General features: G+C 43.1%; 1 protein-coding gene across 3 annotated transcripts in view; it reads left to right on the top strand.

Annotated features, from left to right (window-relative positions):
- The window catches only part of LOC132834740 (uncharacterized protein C15orf39 homolog), an 87,133-nt gene that overhangs the window by 30,487 nt on the left and 28,824 nt on the right, over positions 1-27,822 (top strand). The window contains exon 4 of one of the 3 annotated variants that reach the window (XR_009647243.1): positions 26,417-26,745. The exons of the other annotated variants lie outside the window; for them this stretch is intronic. The gene's annotated coding sequence lies outside the window, so the exon portion shown is untranslated. Of the gene's footprint in view, positions 1-26,416; positions 26,746-27,822 lie in introns of those variants that run through there. 3 annotated transcript variants of the gene reach the window in all.

Genomic DNA, 27,822 nt, shown 5'->3' with positions numbered 1-27,822 from the left:
ACTGTTCAGTGTAGACTAGGCAGTGTTCCATTATAGAACTTCGAACGTTACAACGCAGTACAGGCCCTTCAGCCCTCGAGGTTGTGCCGACCTGTGAAGCCCATCTAACCAACACTTTTCCATTATCATCCATATGTTTAACCAATGACCATTTAAATGCCCTTAATATTGGCGAGTCCACTACTGTTGCAGGCAGGATATTCCATACCCTTACTACACTGAGTAAAGAACCTACCTCAGTCCGATATGTACCACCTCTCAATTTAAAGCTATGTTTTCTCATTTAGCCATCACCATCCAAGGAAAAAAGGCTCTCATTGTCAACATATAGTCATAGAGTCATAGAGATGTACAGCATGGAAACAGACACTTCGGTCTAACCCGTCCATGCTGACCAGATATCCCAACCCAATCTAGTCCTACCTACCAGCACCTGACCCATATTCCTCCAAACCCTTCCTATTCATATACCCATCCAAATGCCTCTTAAAATGTTGCAATTGTACCAGCTTCCACCACTTCCTCTGGCAACTCATTCCATACACGTACCACCCTCTGCATGAAAAAGTTGCCCCTTAGGTCTCTTTTATATCTTTCCCCTCTCACCTAAAACCTATGCCCTCTAGTTCTGGACTCCCCGAGCCCAGGGAAAAGACTTTGCCTATTTATCCTACCCATGCCCCTCATGATTTTGTAAACCTCTATGAGGTCACCCCTCAGCCTCCGACACTCCAGGGAAAACAGCCCCAGCCTGTTCAGCCTCTCACTGTAGCTTAGATCCTCCAACCCTGGCAGCATCCTTGTAAATCTTTTCTGAATCCTTTCAAGTTTCACAACATGAGACCAGAATTGCATGCAATATTCCAACAGTGGCCTAACCAATGTCCTGTACAGCCGCAACATGACCTCCCAACTCCTGTACCTAATACTCTGGCCAATAAAGGAAAGCATACCAAACACCACCTTCACTATCCTATCTACCTGCGACTCCACTTTCAAGGAGCTATGAACCTGCAATCCAAGGTGTCTTTGTTCAGCAACACTCCCTAGGACCTTACTATTAAGTGTATAAGTCCTGCTAAGATTTGCTTTCCCAAAATGCAGCACCTCGCATTTATCTGAATTAAACTCTATCTGCCACTTCTCAGCCCATTGGCCCATCTGGTCCAGATACTGTTGAAATCTGAGGTAACCCTCTTCGCTGTCCACTACACCTTCAATTTTGGTGTCATCTGCAAATTTAATAACGGTACCTCTTATGCTCGCATCCAAATCATTTATGTAAGTGACAAAAAGCATCTTTCCCCTCTCACCCTAAACCTATGCCCTCTAGTTCTGGACTCCCCGACCCAGGGAAATGACTGTGCCTATCTATCCTATCCATGTCCCTCATGATTTTATAAACCTTTATAAAGGTCACTCCTCAGCCATTGATGCTCCAGGGAAAACAGCCCCAGCCTGTTCAGCCTCTCCCTATAGCTCAAATCCTCCAACCCTGGGAACATCCATGTAAATCTTTTCTGAACCCTTTCAACTTCCATAACATTATTTTGATAGGAAGAAGGAGACCAGGATGGCACGCAATATTCCAACAATGGCCTAACCAATGTCCTGCACAGCTGCAACATGACCTCCCAACTCCTGCACTCAATCCTCTGACCAATAAAGCATACTAAATGCCTTCTTCACTATCCTATCCACCTGTGACTCTACTTTCAAGGAGCTATGAACCTGGACTCCAAGATCTCTTTGTTCAGCAACACTCCCTCAGACCTTACCATTAAGTGTATAAGTCCTGCTAAGATTTGCTTTCCCAAAATGCTCTAATCCTCTGATCATCTTGTATGCCTCTACGAAGTCACAACTTAACCTTCTTCTCTCTAACGAAAACAGCCCCAAGTCCCTCAGCCTTTCCTCATAAGATCTTCCCTCCATACCAGGCAACATGGTAAGTGTCCTCTGCACCCTTTCCAAAGCTTCCACATCCTTCCTATAATGCAGCAACCGGAACTATACGTAATACTCCAAGTGTGGCTGCACCAGAGTTTTGTACATGACATCATGGCTCCGAAACTCAATCCCTCTACCAATAAAAGCTAATACACCATATGCCTTCTTAACATCCTATTAAGCTGGGTGGCAACATTCAGAGATCTATGTACATGGACACAGAGATCGCTGTGCTTATCCACACTACCAAGAATCTTACCATTAGCCCAGTATTCTGTATTTGTGTTACTCCATCCAAAGTGAATCACCTCATACTTTTCTATATTAAACTCTGCAGCTTATCTACGTTCCTTCATAATCTGCAACATCCTTCGGCACTGTCCACCACAAATCCACCGACTTTAGTGTCATCTGCAAAGTTACTAATCCATCCATCTACATCTGCATCCAAGTGCTTTATAAAAATGACAAACAGCAGCGACCCCAAAACAGATCCTTGCGGTACACCACTAGTAACTGAACTCCAAGATGAACATTTCCCATCAACCACCAGCCTCTGTCTTCTTACAGCTAGCCAATTTCTGGCCAAACTGCTAAATCACCCTCAATTCCATGCCTCCGTATTTTCTGCCATAGCTTTCCGTGAGGAATGTTATCAAACACTTTGCTGAAATCTATATATACCACATCAACTGCTTTACCCTCATCCACCTATTTGTTTACCTTCTTAATAAGGTTTGTGAGGCACGACCTATCCTTCACAAAACCGTGTTGACTATCCCAAATCAAATTATTCCTTTCTAGATGATTATAAATCCTTCTCTTATAATCATTTCCAAAACTTTGCCCACAACAAAGTAAGGCTCACTGGTCTATAATTACTAGGGTTGTCTCTACTCCCCTTCTTGAACAAGGGGACAACATTTGCTAATTTCCAGTCCTGTGGCACTAATCCTGTTGACTTAAAGATCAAAGCCAAAGACCTTGCACTCTCCTCCCTAGCTTCCCAGAGAATCCTACGATAAATTCCATCCGGCCCAGAGGATTATAGTGAAAGCAGAGTTGCAGATTAAACAGAGATTATGCGCAAAGCGGCCACATAGATTGCGTTTGGTGCAGGAGGCCACATCAAGAGAGGCAAATACAACATGTAACCTTGAAAGAAGTCCAAGCAAACTGCCATTTCATAAAACAGAGACCTGTGGATGCTGAGATCAGAAACAAAAACATGAATTGCTGAAGAAACTCAGCTGGTATGGCTCCATCTGTGAAAACACAGTTAACATTTTGAGTCCAGTGACTCTTCACCAGAACTTAGGGGCAAGGAGATGAAAGGAGAGGTCGACATCAAAAGAACTGCAAGGGATTGGGGTCATGTTAGGGGCAACTTGGAGATGGACTGGGGTGTTGCCGAGGCAGCGATTCTGGCAGAATGATGAAAGGGGAGGGCAGGGGAAGATGCACATCTCGTTTGAAAACAATTTTGAGGGAGCTGGAGCACACCATTGTAAAGTGTGCTGCAGTCCAACCACACCTTTCTCAAGAAACACTGGTAAAGTGGGAATAGTAGGTGCAAGGGAGGACTGAAGATGCTGGAGATCAGAATCAAGATTACAGTGGTGTTGGAAAAGCACAGCCTGTGAGGCATCAACCGAGGAGCAGGAAAATCAATGTTCCGGGCAAACGCCTGAAATTCCTGATGAAGGGCTTTTGCCCGAAACGTTGATTTTCCTGCTCCTTGGATGCTGCCTGACCTGCTGTGCTGTTCCAGCACCACTCTAATCTTGAAATTGGGAATAGTGCCAAGCAAATTCCCAGCCATTGAAATACAAATCTGTTATCTTATAATGGGTTATAGGGTTTCTATATTCTCTTGCAAAATAATCTGGATATCCTTATCCAAATACATCATGCTGCCAAACTCTGTAGAACGTAATTGTTTTGAATCACTGCCATTTTAGAACATTTCTTAGATTAGATTAGATTAGATTCCCTCGAGAGTGGAAACAGTAACTTTGGCCCAACAAGTCCACACCGTCCCTCCGAAGAGTAACCCACCCAGACCCATTCCCTACATTTACCCTTGACTAATGTACCTAACCTATATATCCTTTATTTGTTCCATTGGTTTCCTGTTACCTGTCTATGATTCACCTTTCAAAGAGGTGTGATGCTACCAGAGGATTTGGGGAAACCAGAAGAAAGATTAGGGCTCAACTAAAGTATTATGAGGAGGAAGCGTCACATTTTTAAAAACTTGCAGTATCTTATAATATACTCACCACCAGTTTATCAAAGAATCCCTACAGTATGGAAACAGGCCCTTCAGCCTAATAAGTCCATACTGACTCTCCAAAATGTGACCCACCCTGACCCATTCCCCTACAACTACCCTTGACTAAAGTACCTAACCTACACACCTCTGAGACTATGGGGAATTTAGCACGGCCAGTTCAACTAACCTGCTCATCTTTGGATTGTGAAGGAAACTGGAGTACACCCACACAGACACGGGGAGAATGGTCAAACTTCACACAGACATTTGCCCAAGGTTGGAATCAAACCCAGGTCCCTGATGCTGTGAAGCAGCAGTGCTAACCACTGAGCCACTGTGCCACAGTCTAAGACTGAGTGTGGGAGAGGAACTGGGGAGAACTAATGGAGACAACATATGAAGACAAACTGGATGGACTGGACTTGTTCTCACTGGAACTTAGAAGAATGAGGAGGGATCTCATAGAAACATATAAAATCCTAATGAGATTGGACAGGCTAGATGTGGGAAGAATGTTCCCAACATTGGGGAAGTCCAAAACTAGGGGTTGCAGTCCAAGAATAAGGGTACAACTCACACAACACCAGGTTATAGTCCAACAGGTTTATTTGGAAGCACTAGCTTTTGGAGCACTGCTCCTTCATCAGGTGGTTGTGGAGTATAAGATTCTAAGACATGGAATTTAGAGCAAAAATTTACAGTATGATGTAACTGAAATTATAGATTGAAAAAGACCTGGATTGTTTGTTAATTCTCTCATCTGTTAGAATGACCATGTTGGTTTCAGTTCAGTTCTGGGTTTTACAATCTTATACTCCACAACCACATGATGAAAGAGCAGTGTTCCAAAAGCTAGTGTTTCCAATTAAGCCTGTTTAACTATAAGCTGGTATGGTATGATTTTTAACTTTGTACACCCCAGTCCAACACTGGCATCTCCAAATCAAGAGTAAGGGGAAAGCCATTCAGGACTAACATGAGAAGGAATTTCTTCACTCAGAGTTGTGAACCCTTAGAATTCTCTCCCAGGAAGCTGTTGGGGTCGGTTTGTTAAATACATTCAAGAGGGGGCTGGACATGGCCCTTACAGCTAAAGGGATCAAGTGGCAGAGGGAAACTGAGATTGCATAATTAGCCATGATCATATTAAATGGCGTTGTAGGCTCAAAGGGCCAAATGGCCTCCTCCTGCTCATATTTTCTACTATTCTATAAAATGGGCAGGTGAAAAAGGACAGGGATAAGAGTTGAGAGAGAAGTGGACATCCTACAAACAATGGAACCAAACCAACTTTTAATATTGATTATATAAAATTAAGGGGCAGAATTATAGGTTAATTGAAATATTGCAAATGTTAGATATCTGAAATAAGGACAAAGAGAAAGCAGGAAGTAGTCAATAGGTCAGACAGCATCAATCAAGATGGAAGCAAGGGTGACAATCTAAAGTTGTTCAATGTGATGTTGAGATCCAGGGTGATGATAGTAGGATGTTCCTTGAGTTTCACTGGGACACTGCTACAGGCCAGTGACAGAGAGGTCAGAATTCCCTACAATATTGAAACAGGCTCTTCGGCCCAACAAGTCCACACCAACACTCTGAAGAGTAACCCATCCAGACCCATTTCCCTCTGACTAATGCACCAAACACTATGGGCAGTTTAGCATAGCCAATTCACCCTAACTTGCTCATCTTTGGATTATGGGAGGAAACCAGAACTCCCAGAGGAAACCCGCATGGACACGGAGAGAATGTGCAAACTCCACACAGTCGGTCGCCCAAGGCTGGAATTGAACCTGGGTCCCTGGTGAGGCAGCAGTGCTAACCACTGAGCCATCATGCTGCCATTCAAGGTAGAGAATTAAATCAAGACAAGTAAACTGAAACTCGGCATCACACTGCAGACTAAACAGAGGTGTGGCATCAAGCAGTCACATAGGCTGCATTTGGTCTTCCCTGTGCTGAGGAGGCCACATCATGAGCAGCAAATACAACGTGGCAACTTGAAAGAAATCCAAAATAATCGCTGTTTCATAAGTCAAAGGACTGCGGATGCTGGAGATCTGAAACAGGAACTGCAGGCGAAACTCAGCAGGTCCGGCAGCATCTGTGCAGAGAAAGCGGAGTTGACTATTTCGAATCCAGTGACTCTTCAAGGGAACGCGGGGCCAATTTCTGTTTTTGTTTTGAATTGCTGCTTCTCTTGGAAAGAGTCTGTGTGACCTCAGGCATAGTGAGGGGTGAAGAGGCTGACACAGGAAGTGCTACAAGCAAGTGGAGTTATATTAGAGGCAACTCGAGATGGATTAGTGTGTTGCAGTGGGAACTGTTCCCACAGAATGGTGAGAGGGAGGGCAGGGGAAGATGTACATCCTCAGGGGTATTGTACTGAACTTAGTAAAGGTAATAAGTTGGTGATTTTGTTGCTGTTTTATTTGGCAGGGCCACTGTTCTGCGTTACTCCTGACCTGGGTATTACCAAGAATGGGGCCTTCTCCTTATAGCTGTTCTGATTTGATTTGATTTAATTTAATTTGACTTGATTTGATTTATTGCTGTCCTAAGTACAGTGAAATGTTTTGTGTACTGTGCAGGCAGATCATATCATACAAGGACATACAGACCATAGGGTGATTAAATGGAGTAAGGCATACAAAGTTACGGTTTCATGGGAGGTTTATAAAAATAAGTAGATGTAAGAGAACATTGTTAGTAATTTTTACAGACTTGGAATTTCAGAAGTGTGGAATAATTGTAAGGAATGTGAGAATAAGATCTGCTGTAGAGAGTTTGCAAAGCGTCACCCAGTGTTGGCACTACCCTGAATGAATTGGCCATCGTGTCATTTGTCTGGTTTTATGATCTCACACGCCTGGCTTGTACATAAAACAGAAGACCATTGTTACACCTTCTAATTTACCAGTTGCCTATGGCAGACTGATGAGTAATATGTAGCTATCAGGACTAACTCTTCTAATTCTAGCAAATGACAAGGGTCCACTGATTAACCAGCAATAAATCCTGTCTAATTGGTAATTCCTTAGAATCATCCTTATCTTAACTCACACAATCAACAATTTCTAATCGTCACCATTTAATTTTTGCATGTATGGTTACATATTATGTGATAATGATTATTATTAACAGACTAATCAATGTGTTGCCTGATGTATTCATAACTTAGTTATTTCCAAGTTTTATATCACTGACCTTTTAAAGTGATATCACATTGCTGCAATGTCATCAAATGGAGATGGTAAACACTTTTGTCAGACACGATTACCACATCAGTGTGGAGCTGGTAAAGCACAGCCAGTCAGGCAGCATCCGAGGAGCAGGAGAATCGACATTTCGGGCATCAGATCTTCATCTTTCCTGATGCAGAGCTAATGTGCGAAATGTTGATTCTCCTGCTCCTCGGATGCTGCCTGACCTACTGTGCTTTTCCAGCACCACACTCTGGACTCTGATCTCCAGCATCTGCAGTCCTCACTTTCTCCAGGATTATCACACTGACTAAACAAAAGCATGAATTAGTGGAGTTGATACAGAGCTGACCCAGGAAGAATAACAATTGAATTATAATATAATAGAACAAAGAATTGCAGATGCTGGAAATCTGAAATTTAAAAAATGAAATTACTGGAGAAATCCAGCAGATCTGGCAGCAACTGTGGGGAGAAAGCAGAGTTAATGCTTTGAGTCCACTGAGTCTTCACCGGAACTCGGTGCAATTTCTGCTTTACACATTTTACCCAGAGAGTGGTTCATGTGGAGGAAGTGGGGAATGTGGGTACAGTTACAATGTTTAAAAGACATTTAGATAAGTATATGAATAAGAAATGTTTGGAGGGATATGGGCCAAGTGCAGGTAGGTGGGACTAGTTTAGTTTGAGGTTATGGTTGGTAATGGACTGGTTGGGCCAAAGGCTCTGTTTCTGTGCAGTATGACTCTATAACTGCAGATGCTGGAGATCTGAAACAGACAGAAATTGCAGGAGAAACTCAGCAAACATCTGTAGGAAGAAAGTAGAGTCAATGGTTCAAATCTGGTGAGTTTTCATCAGAAATGTTAGTAGCTAGGAACTATTAGTATTTATGCTGAAGTTGAGTTGTGCTTGGGGCACGTGGGGTGGAGAGATAAGTGGATAGCTAGAGACAGAAAGATAGAAATTAAAAGGGGTATGTACAAGGAGGAAATGGATAACAGGCCAGGACCGAAGAAAAGCTGAATAAGAGGTAATCAGAGTTAACAGTGAGAAAATGGGTACGCTGTACTGAATGCAGCCCAGATAATGTGATAATGGGCCCAGGAGATAATCTGATAATGGGTGACTGTGCTAAAATCAACCCATGTCATAACAGGAAGGGGTGGGGGGTGGGTAATTTAGGATGGAATCAGGCTCTAAAGTTAATGAACTTAATGTTAAGTCCTAGAGGCGGCAGGGACCCTAAGCAGCAAATATTTATAATCACGAGAGGCATGGATAGGGTAAATAGACAATGCCTTCCTCGAGTGAGAGATGAAAAATTTAAAAAAGACCTAAGGGGCAATTTTTTCACACAGAGGGTGGTGTGTGTATGGAACGAGCTGCCAGAGGAAGTGGTGGAGGCTGGTACAATTACAACATTTAAAAGGCATCTAGATGGGTACATGAATAGGAAGGATATGGGTCAAGATTAGAGTGGTGCTGGAAAAGCCCTGATGAAGGGCTTTTGCCCAAAATGTTGATTTTCCTGCTCCTCGGATGCTGCCTGACCTGCTGTGCTTTTCCAGCACCACTCTGATCTTGACTCTGATCAGCATCTGCAGTCCTCACTTTCATCTTAGAGGGATATGGACCAAGTGCTGGCAAATGGGACTAGATTAGTTTAGGATATCTGGTCGACATGAACGAGTTGGAGCGAAGGGTCTGTTTCCATGCTGCACAGCTCTATGTCATTGGCATCAATAATGATAATACATACTATACTCCGTTGTGCGCACTGATGATGGGAGTAATTATCTGCAGCTGTAGACAACACATGCTTCTTCTCAAATGCCATTTGGTCACTCAGTTCTAAAGGAGGATCACATAATCTGCTTTCTTCCCACATATGCTTCCAGACTTGTGGAGTTTCTCTTATCAATTTCTGTTTTGGTTTGAGGAAATATCAGGTTCATCTCCTCATACTGTACAATTACATCATCTGTCTCCTTGATGATGGAGCTTGACGATGTTTCTTAAGCAATTTATCTCCATAAAGAAAGAAGATAGAATGCCCAAAATGGCGAAACAGTGCATTCAAACCATTGAGTCCACACCAATCTTTTGAAGGGCATCATACCTAGATTCACCCCCTACCCCTGGCATTTCCATGGCCAATTTATCTAAGCTACACGTCTTTAAGCTGTGGGAGGAGATGAGGAAACCCACGCAGACACAGGGAGAATGTGCAAGCTCCATAGACAGTCACCTGAGGCTGGGATTGAGCCCAGATCCATGAAGCTGTGAGGCAGTAATGCTAACCACTGAACCACTCATGCCACCCAGGCCTAGTGTTTTTCTAAGTCTGGTTAAAGCACAATAGGTTAGGCAGCATCCAAGGAACAGGAAAATCGACGTTTCAGGCAAAAGCCCTTCATTAGGAATAGAGGCAGGGAGCCTGCAGGGTGGAGAGATAAATGAGAGGCGGGTGGGGGTGGGGAGAAAGTAGCATAGAGTACAATAGGTGAATGAGGGTGGGGATGGAGGTAATAGGTCAGAGAGGAGGGTGGAGTGTGGACGCAGGTTTTGCAATTCCTGCGATAGCAAGGGAGGGTGCTGGGGGTGGGGGGAGGGGTTGTTGGGGGAGTGGACCTGACCAGATAGTCATGGATGGAGCGGTCTTTGCGGAAAGGGGTGGGGAAGGAAATATCTCACCTCCATCCAAGGAAACTTGCACCCACACCTCTTCCCTCACCTCCATCCAAGGCCCCAAAGGAGCCTTCCACATCCATCAAAGTTTTACCTACTCATCCACCAATGTCATTTATTGTATCCGTTGCTCCTGATACAGTCCCCTCTACATTGGGGAGACTGGATGCCTCCTCACAGAGCGCTTGAGGGGACATCTCCGGAACACCCGCACCAATCAACCCCACCGCCCCATGGCCCACCATTTCAACTCCCCCTCCCAATCTGCCGAGGACATGCAGGTCCTGGGTCTCCTCCACCACCGCTCCCTCACCACCAGACGCCTGGAAGAAGAACGCCTCATCTTCCACCTCGGAACACTTCAACCACACACACACACACAGCCACGTACAGACACACACACACACACACACACACACACACACACGCATACAGCCACACACAGACACATACACTCACACACATACAACACATACAGCCACACACACACACACACACACACACACACACACACAGACAGACACACACACACACATACAGCCACACACACGGACAGACACACACACATACAACACATACAGCCACACACACGGACAGACACACACACATACAGCCACACACATACACAGCCACTCACACATACATACACAGACACATACACAGCCACACACACATACACAGACACAGCCACAGCCACATACACATACAGCCACACACACATATACACAGCCACACACACACACACATACACAACCATACACATACACCTCCTGATGAAGGGCTTGTGCCCAAAACGTCGAATTTCCTGTTCCTTGGATGCTGCCTGACCTGCTGCGCTTTAACCAGCAACACATTTTCTACACACACACAGACACACAGCCACACACACACACACATACAGACACATACAGTCACACACACAGACACGCACACATACACAACCACCCACACACACACACACCAATCCATTCACACACATACAGACACACACACACACAGCCACCCATACACACACACATACAGACACACACAGACACACAGACACACACAGACACAAACACAGGCACACACACAGCCACCCACCCACTCACACAGACACACACACACACCCATACAAACATTTTTTAACTGCAACTTTTTGACAGGCTCCACCTTTGCCCTGTGCAGGACAATGTTGGAGAGATTATCTGGGGAAGGGTGGGTTTAGAGTGCACTCCTGTGTAGAACCCCAGAGAAAGTGTGGAGAGAGAGAGCGCGCGGGAGGTCAGTCATTTGGAGACGGTACCTGGGCTCCCATCTCGACAGCATTTTTGTAAGCAGAGTTCATTTTTAATCATTGTAAACAGAAGATATGATCACTGTTAGAAACACCTCTTTGATGTAATGTTTCCACCAGGACCTTGAGATCGCCTTCAGATAATCTGAAATTCGGATAATTGATATTTGGATAATTGAGGTTCCTCTGTATTTTGGACAATTGTATTAGTCTGAGTTCAAGTCTACTCAGAGCTCTGAACAGTTTGTAACTATTATAGTTAAACAGTGGAGTTAACAAAATTGCCAGTTGACAACTGTCTCCCTATTTTGTCAAATTCTACTGTAATTTAGATGCTTATATGAGTCAGATACGTTAGGGACATTTAGCAACTCTTGTTTAGGCACATACATGATAGTAAAATGAAGGGCATGCGGGCTAGTTTGATCTTAGCAGAGGATAAAAGGTCGACACAACATCGAGGGCTGAAAGGCCTGTACTGTGCTGTACTGTTCTTTGTTCTATGTAGTACTTTGCAATTTGATAGTTGCAAAACCAGACATTAAACATAGTCCAGAGACCTATTTTGAAGTAGTACTGCTATATATCAAGGAGACACATGAGATAATAATGATTAAAACAAGGCCTCCTAGCTTCAATAATTCATTTGTTTTGTTGCCAGCTGTTCGAATGTTTCGAAAACACCAAATCATTTTGCACGACAAGAGACGCCATTGACAACAGAAATTGTTAGAATAGACAATAGATAATAGGTGCAGGAGTAGGCCATTAAGCCCTTCAAGCCAGTACCACCATTAATTATGATCATGGCTGATCATCCACAAATCAGGATCCTGTTCCTGCCTTATCCCCATAACTCTTGATTCCACTATCTTTAAGAGCTCTATCCATCTCTTGAAAGTATCCAGAGACTTGGCCTCCACTGCCTTCTGGGGCAGAGCATTCCATATATTCCAACTTGCTGGAAGGACTAAGTAAGCTTGGCAGCATCTGTGGAGAAAAAGCAGAGTTAACACTTCAGGCTCAGTGACCCATCTTCAGGAGAGAGACTGTCAATCACTTTTTGTTTTTTGTATTCTAGAGAGTTGGTGTGGACTGGTTGGGCCGAATGGCCTGTTTCCACACTGTAGGAATTTTATCTACCTATTCTATCTAAATGAAACTGGATGGATTACTTGGTGTTGACCTAGGCATCGAAAAAGACAACAGCAGTAACAGCCTTGTTGACCTTATGAAGTCCTCCTCACTAACATCTGTGGGGCTGGTGCCATATTTGGGAGAGCTGTCTTGCATACGAGTCAAGTAACAGTCTGACACAGTCGTATTCATAGAATATTACCTTACAGACAATATGCCATATACTACCATCTCCGGATATGTCCTGTCCCATTGGCAGAACAGTGGCAGCACTGTGGTAAACAGTCAGGAGGGAATAGCTCTGGGAGTTCTCAATGTTGACACTGGACCCCATGGAGTCTCATTGCTTCAGGTTAAACATGGTCAAGGAAACCTCCTGCTGTTTACCACACACCGTGCTCATGAATCAGTATACCCCCATGCTGAACCACACATGGAGGAAGGATGGAGGATGCAAGGGTACAAAATGTACTCTGAGTGAGGGATTACAATGTCCACCACCAAGAGTGTTTCAGCAGTAGCACTACTGATTGAGCTACTTGACCACATTCTTACCAGTGTGCTGGCTGCAGATACATCTGTCCATCAACAAATGTGACCACTGCACAGTCATTGTGGAGATGAAGTCCCACCTTCATATTGAGAATACCTTCCATCGTGTTGTGTGGCATTATCACCAGGTTAAATGGGACAGACTGAAAATAGATCTGGCAGCTCAAGACCGGGCATCCATGAGATGCCGTGGGCCATCGAAAGCAGCAGAACTGTACTCCAGCACAATCTGCAACCTCATGGCCTGGCATATCCTCCACTCAACCATTATCACGAAGCCAGGGGATCAACCTGTGTTTGCACATTCTCCCCGTGTCTGCGTGGGTTTCCTCCGGGGGCTCCCGTTTCCTCACACAATCCAAAGATGTGCAGGTTAGGTGAATTGACCATGTTAAATTGCCCATAGTGTTAGGTGCATTAGTTGGAGGGAAATGGGTCTGGGTGGGCTACTCTTCTGTGGTTCGATGTGGACTGGTTGGGCTGAATGGCCTGTTTCCACACTATAGGGAATCTAACCTAATCTAAATTGCCCATAATGTTAGGTGCATTTGTCAGGGATAAATATAGGATAGGGGAATAGGTCTGACTGGGTTACTCTTCAGAGGGTCGGTGCAGACTTGTTGGGCCAAAGAGCCTGTTTCCATACTGTAGGGAATCTAATCTAATCTGATCTAATGGAGAGTCCAGGAGGGCATGCCAGGAGCAGCACCAGGCATACCTGAAAATGAGGTTTCAACCTGGTGAAGCCATCAAATAGTCAAGAGTGTGGTGCTGGAAAAGCACAGCCAGTCAGGCAGCATCCAAGGAGCAGGAGAATCAACATTTTGGGCGTAAGCCTTTCATCAGGAATGATCAGGCTTATGCTCGAAACATTGATTTTCCTGCTCCTCGGATGCTGCCAGACCTGCTGTGCTTTTCCAGCACCACAGTCTCAATTCTAATCTCCAGCATTTTTAGTCCTCACTTGCTCCTAGAAGCTACCAAACAGGATTACTTGTATAACAAAACAGAATAAGCAGCACGTGATAGACTGAGCTAAGTGATCCCACAACAAACAGATCAGATATAAGCTCCATCGTCCTGCCACATCCAGTCATGATTGGCAGTAAACAAATGAACAATTCACTGGAGGAGGAGGCTCCACAAATATCCCCATCCTTAATGATGGAAGAACCTAGCACACCAGTGCCAAAGATAAGGCCAAACCATTAACAGCAATCTTCAGCCAGAAATGTCAAGTGGATGGTCCATGTCTGCCTCCTCCAGTGGTCCTCAGTATTACAGATATCAATCTTCTGCGAACTCAATTCACTCCATGTGATGTCAAGAAATGACTGGGGACACTGCAAAGGCTACAGGCCTTGCCAACATTCCAGTAATAATACTGAAGACTCGTGCTCCAGAACCTATGTTCCCCTAGCTAAGCAGAACAGTTCCACTTCAATTATAACTCTGGCATCTACCTGATAATATGGAAAATTGCCCAGGTATATTCTGTACATAAAAAAGCAGGGCAAATCCGATCCAGCCAATTACAGCCCCATCAGTCTTCTCCCAGTCATCAGTAAAGTCATGAAAGGTGTTATCAACAGTGCTATCAAGCAGCACCTGCTCTGCAATAACCTGTTCAATGATGCCCAACCTGGGTTCCACCAGGGCCACTTAGCTCCTGACCTTATTAAAGCCTTTGTTCAAACATGTTCAAGAGAATTGAATTCCAGAGGAGACAGAGAAATGATGTCAAGGCTGCATTCAACCAAGTTTGGCATCAAGAAGCCAAACCTGGAATCAATAGGTATTGGGGACAAACTCTCTGCTGTTTAGAATCATACCTGGCATGTAGGAAAATGCTTCTGGTTATTAGAGGTCAGTCATTTCAGCTCCAGAACTCTCTACAGGAGTTCCTCAGGATAGTGTCCTCAGCCCAACCATCTTCAGCTGCTTCATCAATGACCCTCCCTCCATCATAAGGTCAGAAATGGGAATGTTCGCTGATGATTGCACAATGTTTAGCATCATTCAACACTCCTCAGATATTGAAGCAGTCCATGTTCAAATGCAACAAAATCTGGACAATATCCAGGCTTGGGCTGACACAAATGCCTGGCTATGATTATCACCATGAAGCGACAATCTAACCATCATCCCTTGATTTCAATGATGTTATCATCACTTGAATTCCCCACTGTCAACATCCTGGAGGTAACCATTGACCAGTAACTTAACTGGACTTGCTACATAAACACATTGGCTACAAGGGCAAGTCAGAGGTCGTGATTAGTGGGGTGAGTAAGTCAGACAGCACCTCCCAAACCTACAAACACTTCCATCCAGAAGGACAAAGGGCAGCAGATACATGGGAACACCACCACCTTCAAGTTCCCCTCCAGGCTACTCCCTAGCCTAATTTGGAAATGAATTGCATTCCTTCACTGTTGCTGAGTCAAAATCCTGGAATTCCCTCCCTATTGGCATTGTGGGTCAACCCACAGCTGGTGGACTGCAGCAGTTCAAAAAGGCCTCACCTTCTCAAGGGCAATAAATGCTGGCCAGCCATCAACATCCCATAGATTAATAAAAACAAAAGCATCTCTATCAGTTAGTCCACATATGGGATTTAATGTTTGGCTCCAAAATGGGATCAAATACAGTGATAGAAGGAATGAAACAATGATACCAAACATCCAGAGACAATATCCTGTGAGCCCACTTCCTGGAAGATTGGAATGTGGAAGGATGCACAGTTAGCGACTTGGAAGATTTCCCCTCCACAGCAATGGCTCAATGGCTGTGACAATTTATTAATTCAATGTTTTTCAAGCGACTAAGCGGGTACCATTTGAGGGAGGTGCCCTCTCTCTCCTTTACCTGCGAGAACAGGCTGTGTTTCATTCTAACCCACAAGACCTCCTCAGGGCCCTTTCACTTTGAGAACCCAGTTGCTACCCTCAACTGGATGGCAAGGGTGACTATTATCCATGAGTAGGCTAATTTGGGGAAACTTCACTGCCAACTGGAGGGAGCAGGTGATGACCTCATGGCATTATCACTAGACTATTAATGCAAAAACTCAGCTAATGTTCTGGGACCTAGGTTTGAATTCATTGTTGGAATTTGAATTCAATGAAAATCAAAACTATGTGGAATTAAGAATCTACCGATGACTGTGAAACCATTGCTGATTGTTAGAAAAATCTATCGGGCTCACTCAGGGAAGGAAATCTGCCATCCTAACCTGGTCTGGCCTATGTGTGAGTCCAGACTCCTATCCGTATGCAACACAACTTGATATGGAACTGCTCTGAGCAAGACTGCAAGAAATTACAGAGAGTTGTGCATGCAGCCCAGTCCATCATGAAAACCATTGACTCCGTCTATAGTCCTTGCTGCCTCGGGAAAGCAGCCAACATCATCAAAGACCCCTCCCAGCCCAGTTATACTCTCTTCCACCCTCTTTCATTGATACAAAACATTGAAAACACATATCAACAGATTTGAGAATAGCTTCTTCCCCGCTGTTATCAAACTTACGAACGGATCTCTCATACATTAGAGATGATCTTTCTCTAGCACCTTCTCTGTACCTGTAACACTATATTCTGCAATCTGTTCTATTATTCTGATATACTTATTGGAGGTATGAGTTGGCTGGTTAGCACGGAGAACAATACTTTTCACTGTGTCTTGATACACGTGACAAGAATAAATCAAATCCAACCAAAGACCTACAGCAATGTGGTTGACTGTGAAAAGGCCTAGCAAGCCACTTAGTTCAAGGGCAGTTAGGGATGAGCAATAAATGTTGGCCTGCCAACCACTCCCACGTCCCATTAGTTTATTTAAAAAAAAACACTGATAGTCGCCAAAAGACGTTCCAGGTGCCTCACACACCACCTCACTCTTTACCTCTGAGGGAACTGGAATAGCAGAGTTGGGGATGGTGGTTGGTGGGGTGGTGGTAGTGGGAGTGGGGGCAGTACGGCCAGCTATCGAGGGGGTTGGGGAGAGCTGAATAGACATTCTGGGAGTTGGGGGTGGTCAGGGTGAGGGAAGTGGCTCAAAAGGCTCTATCTCAGCAGAGTGTGTAATTTCACCACTGACATCTGTGCAGGCAGCCATTTTGACAATGACATCACACATCCCCTCCAAAAATGTAACTGAACCAGGATGGCTATGTTCTCAGCTTTTAAAACATGTTGCATCGATGGAGTGTCAGCAGACCAAATTTGTGGGATTTGTGTTCACAGCTGTGGGACGCCATATGAAAATTATCAAGCCACAGGCAGAAAACGATTATTGTAAGTTGAATAAGGTCGCATTTTGGTGTACAGGGATTTATGCCATCTGTACACAAGCACCTTTGCACCAAAGGTAATTAATTTTCTTCAAATGATGTCTGATCCAAAAAAAAAGCCTGATATTGCATGCTGTTTAAAGTAGCAAACGTGAAACAGGTTGGTAGCACATTGGCTCAGTGGTTAGCACTGCTGCCTCACAGCACCTGGGTCCCAGGTTTGATTCCTCTCTCAGGAGACTGTCTGGGTGGAGTTTGCACATTCTCGCCGTGTCTGCATGGGTTTCCTTTAGGTGCTCTAGTTTCCTCCCACAGTCCAAAGATGTGTAGGTTAAGTGGATTGGCTGTGCTAAATTGCCCATAGTGTGCAGGGAAGGGCAGGATGGCTGGGTTAGCCATGGGAAATGTACGGTTACAGGTATTAGATGGGATGCTCTTCAGAGGGTAGGTGTGAACTTGATGGGCTGAATGGCCTGCCTCCATTGTAGGGATTAGAAGATATAGTGAATATCTGATTCCCAATTAGCTTGATCCAGATGGAGTCACTGCGTCTGATTAACATTTATTCAATGTGTGATCTAACCTTGATTTATATTACAAAACACTGATTTATGCTCACTTGCATTTACAAGGATTACCAGGAGATAATTATCTCGCCTCATGCTTCTCTACATATCTTCTCATGTTACTTAGGTTTTTATAACCCATTTGATTAGAAACTCTGCCTGCTTAACTCTATTGATCTTGGATTACAAAATCAGACATTTGGTGTTCATTCATCCTTATCCCTGTGCTAACCACCCTGAAGGACCCTGAGCTCTTTGAAAGTCCATTGTTTTCAAGAGCTAATCACACACTTCAGAAGTGTTGATGCCCGTCTGCCTCCACTCCTGTTCGCACAATGTCCTTCTTTGTTCCTTGGTAATTTGCCATATCAGCACAGGGTTTAGTCTCTAGACATCTTCACGTATGCAACAAATTGCTGTCTACATTCAAAAATTCTGAACAATTTGTCTGCTTGTCAGAGATGTCCTTGTTACAATCTCATTGGAGCCAGTACAATCACAACTCACATTTCTCCTTCGCAGGCACAGATATTTTAACTGGCATGGGAATTTAATTGTTTCCCCATGTAAAGTTAATTTGCTTTAGCATAATACAAAATAAACATGTTACATATAACATTGGTAAGTGAAGGCCAATGCTTCCTTGCAGGCTTCAAAGTGCAAAACTATCATTTTCTTCTTTTTTAAACTTCAGTGTTCTTAAATGGTTGAGATACTTTTGAAAACTTTTCTCAAACTATTTTCTAATCAAAATTTGGAGATGCTAGTGTTGGACTAGGATGCACAAAGTTAAAAATCACACAGCACCAGCTTATAGTCCAACAGGTTTATTTGAAAGCACTAGCTTTCGGAGCGCCTCTCTTTCATCAGATGGAAGGAGCAGCACTCCGAAAGCTAGTGTTTCCATAACCTGGTGTGTGATTTTTAACTATTTTCTAGTCACCTGTGCAGTGATGTTATTATTTGCCTCTGAAACCGGTGGGACTCAAACCTGAGTCTCCTGGTTCAGAAACAGGGACGCTATGCCCTTTGAGATACTTCCTAATCTTTTTAATGCTTCATTAAATCTACTTTTCTAATCAAGTTGTTCAGAGATGTTATCACACTCCTCTGGAGCAGATGGGACTTGAACCAGTGTGAGTATCCATTGCTTGCACCTGCTGCTTCCAAATTGATGTAATTGTACCAGGTACAAAAGAAATATGCTTTCACATTGATAACTGACATCCCCTAAATCCAACTTTAAACCTCAAATTGCATTAAGGAAAGGACTGCATTCAAATATCACCTTTCATAATCTCAGATTATCTGAAAAGGTTTTTATAGTTAATTAATTAGACTCATGCTGTGCCAGCAAATACATGAGGCAGTTTGCACAGAGTTATTCAATAAGGAACATATCTGTTTCGTAAGTGCGGGTGGAGAGATAGATGTTGACTAGGAATTCCACAGCAACTCCACTCTCCTGTGAGTACTACCTTGGGATCTTTTACTTTCAGAATCACAGAATTGTTACAATGCAAAAGGAGCCCATTCAGCCTATTGTGTCTTCACCAGCTCTCTGAATGAACATCTTGCCTTCTCCCCATAGCCCTGCATATTGCACCTATTCAAAAAAAATCGTCTAACTCTATTTTGAATGGCTCCACAACACTGCAGCAATCAAAGAATAGAATAAAATCTCTTCAGTGGAAATAGGCTCTTTGCTGAAAATGTGTTGCTGGTTAAAGCACAGCAGGTTAGGCAGCATCCAAGGAACAGGAAATTCGACAAGACTACACTGATCCTACGAAGAATATCCCACCCAAACCACTACATTTATCCCTGACTAATGCACCTTACCTACATATCCCTGAACGCTACAGGCAATTTAACATGACCAATTCACCTAACCTACACATAGAGCTATAGATTTGTACAGCATGGAAACAGACCCTTCGGTCCCAACCCAATCTAGTCCCACTTGCCAGCACCTGGCCCATATCCTTCCAAACCTTTCCTATTCATATAACCATCCATGGACTGTGGGAGGAAACTCACACAGACACTGGGAGAATATGCAAACTCCACACTGTGAGGCAACAGTGCTAACCACTGAGCCACCATGCAATTGCAGACAGTGACCACTTGCTGCATGCAAGTATATCCTCATATCACTTTTGCTTCTCTTACTAAATTATGCTAAGACTGTAGAGGAGCAAATTACTGCAGATGCTGGAATCTATACTGAAAACAACAAATGCTGGAAATCACAGCAGGTCAGACAGCATCAATGTAGAGAAAGCACGTTAACACAGAGTTCTAGGTGACTCTCATGACACGCTCTGATGAAAAGTCATCTAGACTTGAAACATAAGTTTGTTCTGTCTCCATGGCTGCTGTGATGTCCAGCATTTGTTGGTTTCAGTACTCTAAGTCTAGCCCTTTCCAGAACAGTTTCAGTTCTGAAGAAGGGTCACCAGACTTGAAACATTAACTCTGTTTTCCATCCACAGATGCTGTCAGACAAATGAGCTTCTCCAGGAATTTCTGTTTGATTTTGTTTCAAATTTCCAGCATTTGCAGTTCTTTGTTTTATCTCCATGCATGAAGCCTTGTGAGTTTGCGAGGAGGGTCATGGGATCAGAATGAGAATTAGCATTCCTAACATTCCTTGTTCATTTAAAAGACCACTGCAATTAGTAACTCAGCAGAGATCAATATGTCAATTTCCTGATGCATTCCAGATTACAGTATCTGCATATTCACCCAATGGATTTAAAGACGCCTTTGTTTAAAATTCAGTCAGAAGAGTCACTGGTCACAGAAATACTGCCTTTAGGCAAGGTTCAAAATCACACAACACCAGGTTATAGTCCAACAGGTTTAATTGGAAGCACTAGCTTTCTGAGTGCTGCTCCTTCATCAGGTGGTTGTGGAGTATAAGATCGTATGACACTGAATTTATCACAAAAGTTTACTATTCACAGTAAATTATACTATTCCATTTTTGCTATAAATTCTGTGTCTTATGATCTTATACTCAACAATCACCTGCCCCAAAAGCTAGTGCTTCCAAATAAATCTGTTGAACTATAACCTGGTGTTGTGAGATTTTTAACTTTGTACACCCCAGTCCAATACCGGCATCTCCAAATCATGCTTTGAGGCACAGGACATTCGCTTTCTTTTAATACCTGTGAAGTCTGAGATCTGAAGCATCAATGCCAATATAGTTGTATATAGACTTTTACATTAGGTATCCATCTGCAAAAGTAACCTCATTTTAGCACAACCGTAGGAATTATATGTAGTTGGTACATCTTATCCTAGGCTGCTGGCATTCCTTTAGAGGACCGCATGTTTGGAAGGAGAGCAGTTATTGTTTATGATTGACTGGTAATTTTAAGAACCATGGAACTGTAACATTTGCAGGTAGTTTTCAATTCATTTGAATTGGGTTTTACACATCAGATCATTAAATAATTGGCTCGATTAGAGATAGGTAACAAGCGTGGGACTCACATCTCAAAAATCAATACCAAGTCCATCCAATTTGCTGCAATTTCTCATTTGAGAAAGTTTATTGTGTAAAACAATCAGATGTCTTTTTGAGGTCTCCCTAAATAACATTTGTGTGGGTTCCTGACATTAGTTTTCTATATTTGCTGAATTACCAGCATTCTAAATCAAAGCAAATGTGGTTGCTGCAGTGATAATGCCACTTTCCTCTGAGCAACTGGTATCTTTCAAAAAGTGGGATGTGGGGTTCCCAGGAGAAAGTCCAGATTCACAAGAAATTCCCAAGAATCTGTAAACAGCCCCAGCGGATCAATGAGACAGAGAAGATTGAAATCCCTGCCATCATGTCCAGTTGTATGGAGATCACCCTTTATATGCCATAAGTGAGGGTTACGCATCTCAGACTTTGTCAGAAGCCACACGACACATAGTTATAATCCAACAGGTTTATTTGAAATCTCAAGCTTTCAGAGCACAGCAGTGTTCCTAAAGCTTGTGATTTAAAATAAACCTGTTGGACCATAGCCTGATGTTTTTTAGATTAGATTAGATTACTTACAGTGTGGAAACAGGCCCTTCGGCCCAACAAGTCCACACCGACCCGCCGAAGCGCAACCCACTCATACCCCTACATTTACCCCTTACCTAACACTACGGGCAATTTAGCATGGCCAATTCACCTGACCCGCACATCTTTGTGACTGTGGAAGGAAACTGGAGCACCCGGAGGAAACCCACGCAGACACGGGGAGAACGTGCAAACTCCACACAGTCAGTCGCCTGAATCGGGAACTTGTGAGACTTCTGGTTCTATTTGTAACACACTTATCTATGAGACAGAGGTTGAGGGCTGAAGAACTATTCCAGGATTTGAACACACACAGGAAGGCTAATCTTCCAGTGAAGCACTGAGGGAGTACTATGCTACTGACAGTGCTGATTTTTAAATGAGAAATTAGCTTGTTGCCCCATTTGTCCTCTAAAAGGTAAAATTGCCACAGTCCCAGAGACCGTAAGGGCTGCTCTCTGATTAGGGGTGGTCAGTGTAACCTGGGGGTCATGCCTCAGTCAAGAGGACAAGGTTGAGAAAGTGTAACCTTCATAGTAAACTCAGACACTGCTCAACTTCTAAAATAGAGATGAAAGATGTTGTGACTCAATTCTGATGTAGAGCAGGGAAGCTGTCTCCATTAATCTTTATCCTTCAACAAACAGGTTATCTGGTCATTATCACGTTGTTGCTATGTAAACTTTGTGTGCATTACAGTGGCTGTTACATTTTTTTAACATTACACAGAGACTACAGTTCAAAAGTACTAAATGAATGGAAAGCATTTTGTTACATTGTGAAACGAGTAGTGATATAAATACTGGCAATCTTGCAATATTCATATAAAATGTTAATAATATGGGGAGATGGTGGCAAATTGATCATGTGACTGGAATAGCAACCCAGAGACACAGACTCATGCTCTAAGGATATTAGTTCAAATCCTACCAGTGCAGGTGGTGGAATTTGAATTCAATGAATAAACCTGATATATAAAGCTGCTCGCAATAATAATGAACATAACAACTATCACCATTTGTTGTTAAAACAAATCTGGTCCACTAATACAGTTTAAGGAAGGCACTGTGACATTTGTGTCGAGAGTGTGGAGCTGGAAAAGCACAGCTGATCAGGCAGCATCCAAGGAGCAGGAGAACTGACATTTTGGGAATAAACCCTTCATCAGCTCATTCCTGATGCCGAAGCGCGATTCTCCTGCTCCTCGGATGCTGCCTGACCGGCAGTCGATTCTGATCTCCAGCATCTGCAGTCCTCACTTTCTCCATTTTTTCTCTCTACCTGGTCTATATGTGACTCCAGACTCCTGTCCTCGAGTTGACTTCCAACTGCCCTGTGCAATGGCCTAGTAAGCCACTCGGTTTGAGGGAAGTGAGGAAGACCAACAAAATCCACATTCCCTAAAAGAAGTTTACAAAATATTATTGATAACTAAATCCGAGTGTGTACTTCAGCTGCACATTAAAATCCAATCGCTATGTACTAATATCAGTTCGGAGCTGCTCAGTTGGGGAATTTCAGTTGTAAAATCCATGTTCTTCTTTTGAAGGGAAATGAAATCAGATTCACTGGTTTGCCTTTTATGTGAAATCTGACATTTTTGAGGATCAAAAAATCATTTACTATAAAAAAGTAAAATCACCACAATCCCATCCTATCATCAGAGAGAGACAGCTGGTGGTGAGTTTAATCTGAGAGTCACCATGAGAAGTTGAGTAGGAGACTCCTTCATAGCTGGTGCGGGAATTGGACCCGAGCTGTTGACTTCACTGTGCATCGCAAACCTGCCATCCAGCCAACTGAGCTATCTGATGAATCATTTAGATTAGATTAGATTACTTACAGTGTGGAAACAGGCCTTTCGGCCCAACAAGTCCACACCCATTCCCCTACATTTACCCCTTTACCTAACACTACAGGCAATTTGGCATGGCCAGTTCACCTGACCTGCACATCTTTGGACTGTGGGAGGAAACCGGAGCAAACCCACGCAGACACGAGGAGAATGTGCAAACACCACACAGTCAGCCTCCTGAGTCAGGAATTGAACCCGGGTCTCTGGCGCTGTGAGGCAGCAGTGCTAACTGCTGTGCCACCGTGCCGCCCACATTTAGACTCAAACATTAGCTTGCTTTCTCTCCACGTGTGCTCCCTGGCCAACTGTGATCTCCAGCATTCTTTCTTTTCAGTAACTGATTTACTACATGTGTCAATTAAACACTTACATTTTCAAGTCATAAATACTGGAGTAGAAATCAAATGAGTACTACACCCAAGCCAAATTGTTCCTTTTATATTCATTCAGTATAAAAAGCACCTCTATTAAATTTCAAGCATGCAGAAGGCTTGGCTCCAAATACTTTTACATGGAATACTGGCTGTCTGCCACATTCTACCCATTGTGCCTTTTCGAAGACACATAAGATGTCACTTTAATTATCCAATACAAAAACAGGCAGATAAAGGATACTGCAGATTTAGCATTTTATGCTTGAATTAGGAAATTGAACTCCAAAACTGCCAAGAGTTGTTGTAGAAATACAATGTTATGAATTCCTGCATACGTACAATATCATAGGATGAAGAGCTTTTGCCCGAAACGTCGATTTCGCTTCACTTTGGATGCTGCCTGAACTGCTGTGCTCTTCCAGCACCACTGATCCAGAATCTGGTTTCCAGCATCTGCAGTCATTGTTTTTACCTAACATCATAGGAGTTTGACTCAAGGTAAAAGACAATTCAACATGTAAGAGAAACTGGAGGGTTTACATTGTAGGAATGAGAGAACATGGGTGAATAACATTGACAATAATTTGAGCGATGATTGTTTAGTCATAGAGTCATGGAGTTATACAGCACAGAGACAGACCCTTCAGTCCAACTTGTCCATGTTGACCAGACATCCCAATCTGACCTAATCCCATTTGTCAGTATTTGGCCCCATATCCCACGAAACCCTATTCATATAAGTGGAGGCAGGTAACTATTGTGTAAACATACTTGGAATGTTGCTAACCAGACACCAGAATGGATTGAGCAATAAAAGCAAAGTACGGCTGACGCTGGAGATCTGAAATAAAAACTGTGCTGGAGAAACACAGCGGCTCTGGCAGCATCCGTGCTTATGTCTCCAGAGGCAACGTTTGAGTCAAATATGACTTCTTTGAAAAAGGACACGGGCTGGTGCTCGTAAAAATCTTATAATGATGTGAATTTGTAAAGAAATAAGTAAAATTTATCTTCAGCTTAACTTCGGTTATGTTATTCTTAGACTTAAGTATAGGTGTCAAAATCCTAAAGATTAAAATAGCAGTGAGCACAACTCTTTGAAATGTTCCATAAAGTTATAAATTTGAATGTAAAATCATTGCGCTATGGTCTTAAAAGGGATAGTTTACTAACCATTATATATCTTTTTTCATAGTGTCAATATCAAAAGGGTAATTTGCTAGTTGTAAATTAGTAAAAGTTGTGCATTCTCAAACAGGTATGAATACATTGATTTCCCGCAGGTGATCACTTCCACAGTTGACCAGTATCACAGTAATTGATCTTATAGTGAACATTAAAAGTATAAGAAAACCTTAAATTGACCTGCTTTGACATAACTCTGGGAAATGAACCTGCACCTTCTAACCCAGAGGTTGGGACACTGCCATTGTGCCACAAGATCCTTTTGAACCTTAAAAGGAGGTATTTTTATGCAACCTGTTCAGTCACATGATATCACATGCGTGGGCCAATAGGAAGTCAGACCTTCCAACTTGGAGGTTGGGACACAACCACTGTACCACAAGATCCTGTAACAAAGACAAAGAGAACCGTAGTCAGCAGGATTCAAGCATACACTTGAATTTCTAACCCATCACTTTAATCACTTAGCCAAGACTATGTAAGCTGAGTGAAGCACCCTCTCTAAACTGCTTCTAATGCAATTCTAGATATTTTTAATCAATTTGTTTAGCCATAGGTCAGGGACATGTGGGACCATCTAGCCTAGAGGTAGGGGTACTAGAAGTAGGATCCTTTTGAATCACAGTAGTCACCTTTGTCAGGCAAGGTGCACTTCTGATTGGCATGGCAGGTGCTGAAACTTTATTCATTTTGTACTTCCTGACCCAATAATGAAGAAGTCAATCGGTCGACTGTGTGTGGAGTTTGCACATTTTCTGTGTGTCTGCGTGGGTTTTCTCCAGGTGCTCTGGTTTCCTTCCACGGTCCAAAGATGTGCAGGTCAGGTGAATTGGCTATTCTAAATTGCCCATAGTGTTAGGTGCTTCAGTCAGAGGGAAATGGGTCTGGGTGGGTTGCTCTTCGGAGGGTCAGTGTGGACTGGTTGGGCTGAAGGGCCTGTTTCCACACTGTAGAGAATCTAATCTAATCTAATCTAATTGTTTTAGCCATACTTCAGCACTAATGACAACAGCCAACTCCATGGCCTGAGAGTCTGTGTGGCACGGATACATAATTAATACATCTACAAAGTTACTGTGAAAAGAGGTCCTCTGGAAGACATTGGCTGAAGGGTGGTGGGAATGGATTCAATGACAACAGCAGAGTGACCAGATAAATTGAAAAGCTTGTTCTATCACCTCCAATAACCATGAAAGGTTGGATGGCCTCCTTCTGTGCTGTACCAGTCTATGACTCCAAGTCTTTGAATTGTTTGCATGCTGATATTTTTAAGGCCTGTCCAATTTGCTTTAAATTTATGCTTTCTTTTGTCAAATCACCTAGCAAAGTTCTTTTAAGTGTGACCTTATCCAACTTTAATTTGATGACTCATTGAGTGTTCAATGAAGAAATTGCAATTTGCATGGTATGACAGAATGGACATTGCCCATATTAGAACTTTAAGGAAATGATAAATTTATTTCAAAAGTCAAACAAAAGACCAACTACTCCAGAAGCACATTGATCATTAGATTTGTGTAATACAGTATGAGCAAATCTGTTGTATTTTAATGTGCACTTGTCAATAAATGCAAGCTATTTTACATAAATGTTTTGAGCAGTGTTTAATAATCTGCCAAAGAGATAGCATAGCACATGACAGCAAGTAGGTAATTGTTACTCATAGGTCACATGCTATCTACAAGGACATTCGATGCCCTCACAGACAGCACTTGTATAAAAAGCAACGTCATAGGGAATGAAGTCCACTGCAAAAGGTGGTATGAAGGAGAAAATGGTATTACTAAATGCTACAAGTTTTACAGTGCTCATTGTCATGACTGTTGGGTTTTACTGATTTTCATTATGTTGAATCTTGTGTAGATGTCAAAGGTAAATAGAATCATTAGCAATTAAATTCAGAGCAGACAAGTATTGGTATTCAATTATATTGTTGTTGCTGCTGGATGCCTCTGTGCCTTAAAATATTTGTTATTTGATCTCCCTGCTTAACTCAACTTATTGGATGGACTACTATTATTTTGTGAGGTAAAAACAATGACTGCAGATGCAGGAAACCAGATCCTGGATTAGTGGTGCTGGAAGAGCACAACAGTTCAGGCAGCATCCAAAGTGCAGCAAAATTGACGTTTTGGGCAAAATCCCTTCATCAGGAATAAAGGCAGTGAGCCTGAAGCGTGGAGAGATAAACTGGAGGGTGGAGGGTGGGGGGAAAGAGGCATAGAGTACAATGGGTGAGTGGGGGAGGGGATGAAGGTGATAGGTCAGGGAGGAGGGTGGAGTAGATAGGTGGAAAAGGAGACAGGCAGGTAGGGCAAGTCCAGACAAGTCATGGGGACAGTGCTGAGCTGGAAGTTAGGAACTAGGCTGAGGTGGGGGAAGGGGAAATGAG

This window comes from Hemiscyllium ocellatum, chromosome 42, assembly GCF_020745735.1.
Source record: "Hemiscyllium ocellatum isolate sHemOce1 chromosome 42, sHemOce1.pat.X.cur, whole genome shotgun sequence".
Lineage (NCBI taxonomy): Eukaryota > Metazoa > Chordata > Chondrichthyes > Orectolobiformes > Hemiscylliidae > Hemiscyllium > Hemiscyllium ocellatum.
The sequence above is the reverse complement of the archived record's forward strand: the minus strand, read 5'-3'. Positions and strand labels throughout refer to the sequence as shown.